The following is a 3,585-nucleotide window of genomic DNA, read 5'->3' as shown; positions in this document are numbered from 1 at the left end:
ACAGCTCTATAAGGTCCAGTTCAGCATAACTGAATCAATGCCATTTTTTGGTGTGGTATCTCTGGCATTAGAAAGTCACTTCCGCCCTCTACCAGGCTGGTTTCTGGTCATACCCAGTGTTCCTGCTTCACTTTATTCTTGTGTACTGCGGTCTTAGAAATATTGAACCACCTGCTGCTCAGTGTAGCCTTCAGCCAGGAGAACCAGGATTAAACCAGTATTTAAAAAATGCAAATTTGTTTACAAATATAGAGTGGTCTCTTAATTTTTCTGCGGCTGTATTTTGGTTAACTGTAGAGCAGTGGTTTTCAAACATTTTGGACCAAGTACCACTTGAGCTCAAACAAAAGTAGCCAAGTATCATGTGGGTGAAATAATCGCAGTGACCTGAATCACAGCAATAAATTATCATCATCATCTCGCCTACCACCTGGGGAACCTCGAGTACCACTGATGGTACACGTACCACAGTTTGAGAACCACTACTGTTTTGAAAGGAACCAGTTGAGGTATTTCAGGCATCTATCTAGGATGCCTCCTGGCTGGCTCCCTGGGGAGGTGTTTCAGGTATGTCCAACTGGGATGAGGCCCCGGGGCAGACCCAGTACACGCTGGGGAGATTATATCTCTCGGCTGGCCTGGGAACGTCTTGGTATTCCTCTGGAGGAGATGGCTGGGGAGAGGGTGACCCCACCCCGGATAAGCGGCAGACAATGGATGGATAGACGGCTGATGGATGGATAGACGGCTGATGGATGGGTGGATAGATGGATGGATACTGTAGACCATTTTTAGAACAATGAGTCCAATAGTTATACTTTAGTGCAAAATGTATCATGATGAGTTAATGCAATTTATCTATCTATCCAATTCCTATGGCTTATCCAATATAGACAGCTAGAGCTTTTCCCAGCCAAGACACAGGGAAGATCGCAAATGGGACGCCAGTCCGTTGCAGGACAAACATGCACAGTCATATACTATACTGTAGATAATCTCATCTGTCTGCATCTCTTTGAACAGCTGGAGGAAACACAAGCTCCACACACACCACAGGAGTCAAAGCTCTAAACATGGAGTTGGGAAGCAACAGGGCTGCTCACCAGCAGCATCTGCAGAACATTTTGATTGGGGTGGTCATTAGGAGGCAATTATATTTATGGGGGTGGCTGTGCCACACCGTGTCTCTTCCATGGTTCCCCTTAGAAAATAAAATCATTTATATTACATTGACGTGGGGTAGCAATAGCAGTTGCTATGCATTTACTAGGGGTGGACACTCCTGCTACCCATTAATTCACAGTGAATTTAATTCGAATTTAAATGTACTTTAAATAATGTTTTCTGAGTATAAACGTAATCAAGCAAAACCAGAACCAAAAAGAAGCTTAAATTTATTTAAAATATTGATATTTCATTACCTCTTTAAATCAGATCATCCATGGCTTCTCCTACCACTACTCCGCCAATGATATCCATGTCTGCTTGACCTTCTCTCCTGATGACACCATGGTCTCTGCTCGGATCTCTGCATGCCTGGCTGACATCGCAATCTGAATGAGGGACCATCACCTCCAGCTTAATCTCTCCAAGACTGAGCTTCTTGTCCTTCCTGCCAGCCCTACCATCCACCATGACATCACTGTTCAGCTTGGCTCATCCATACCATCTCCGACACGGTCCGCCAGGAACCTAGGGCTAATGACAGACAACCAGCTGTGCTTTGCTGAGCACATGGCAGCGCTCTCCTGATCTTGCAGATTTACGCTGTATAACATCAGGAAGATCAGGCCTTTTCGGTCTCAGTATGCAGTTCAGCTTCTAGTCCAGGCACTTGTTACCTCACGACTTCACGTTTGCTCCACTTCACTCTCTACTAGCAGGTCGACCCGCTTATGCTATTGGACCATATGACAACATGCCTGATATTCAGTCAGCCTGTTAGGGTCAGTGCCTGACGGGCGCTACTGTTCTTTTGTGTCATAGGTTTGAGGCTGGCTTGAGATTTTTATTCTCTACTATTTATTTTGTGTTTTCTTATTCTAGTTTCCCCAGGTTCATTGTGATTATTTCTATATATTCTTGTTGCTAGTTTTTCCTGGTGGTGTTTCCCCTAGTGCTTGACGTAGATTTTTAGTTTTTAGTGTTTGTTAATCCTTTTAGTTCTATGTGTTCTTAGAGTTATTTTGTCCACCTGTTTCTCATTGCTCCTGTGTCTCCCTTGATTGGTTCATTGATTTGGTTACACCTGTTCCTTGTTTTCCTTGTATGCATTTAAGTGCCTTCCCTCACTATGTGCTTTAGTCGGCCAATGTAATATCATGGTGTAATGTTGGCCCTTGTATACTATTCCCTGTGTTGCCCTCCTCCCTGGTTATGTTTCCCTTATGGTTTTGTAGCTTGTTTTAGTATGTAGTTCTTTTATAGTTTTCTGACCCTTCATGGTCCTTTATTTTGTGTGATTCTCAGTGTTCTGAACTTCAAAATCTGTCCTTAAATAAAACCCGTTTTTTGTTTTGGAGCCACAAGAGGGTCATCACATCTTTTCCCACCTACTGTACAATATAGCCCGAGCCTGTAACATAGCCCAAGCGTGTCTAATATCACACCTCTCCTTGCCTCTCTTCACTGGTTCCCTATCGGCCCTCGCATCAAGTTCCAATCCTCGGGCTGGTTTACAGGTCCATTAATGGACAGGCACCTATCAAAAGGCTTTATCAAAAGGCTCCTCACGACCTATATGTCCCCCCTTCAGTCAGAAAGCAAATGCTGCTTGGAACTCCATCATGAGAGAAGTGTCACATCAGATGGTTCACCTGTCTGGTTCCCTGACAGTGAAATGAGCTGCTGAACCATGTCTGGTCATCAGACTCCCTCTCCACCTTAACTGAAACACCTTTAAACCCATCTGTTCCATGGATTCTTTTACCAACCTGATGCCTGTTTATGTTCTATGAAGGCTCTTGTGATTCACTCACTGGCACTTGAATAGTCGTATTAGTTTCTTACTTGGTTAATACTTAATGTGTAGCTGATGCGTATCTCATGATCCAGTACTGCTTACACTTGTGTCTGGCCATTAATTGGAAGCTCAGCCTAGCTGCTTTTATGCCTAGTTGATGCCTTGACAGCATGAATGTTTGTATTGTGCCATTTGCTTCTTTTGTACCTTGCTTTGGACAAATGAGTGTGTCAAATATGTAAAACGTAGGCCTAATTGTAAATTTCAAAATGTTGCATCAATTGATGAAATGCTGTTTAGTCCTGCGTGAAAAAGTTAGTGTTATGTATTGTGAACGATTTTTATTTTCTTTCACATTATTTTACACGTCAGTTAAATCACGAAGAAAGTAAAGAATTAAAATAAAATAAAAAACGTCACCATACAGCGTCAAATTATAACGGTGGAAATTGACCAGTGGTCCAGCGGCCGTCTGTGAGACCTGCAGAGCTGCCCACGCTCGGAGCCCAGAGCGGCTCCTTAAAGCGGCAGCGCCGTAGACAGACACCCAAACTGCAGCTGGCACGTGTGCCGCCCCCCTCCCACTGTAGTCCAGACCCTCTCTAATGGAAACCTAAGGGCAG

The sequence above is a fragment of the Paramormyrops kingsleyae genome, chromosome 6 (genome assembly GCF_048594095.1).
Source record: "Paramormyrops kingsleyae isolate MSU_618 chromosome 6, PKINGS_0.4, whole genome shotgun sequence".
Classification (NCBI taxonomy): Eukaryota; Metazoa; Chordata; class Actinopteri; order Osteoglossiformes; family Mormyridae; genus Paramormyrops; species Paramormyrops kingsleyae.
The sequence above is the reverse complement of the archived record's forward strand: the minus strand, read 5'-3'. Positions refer to the sequence as shown.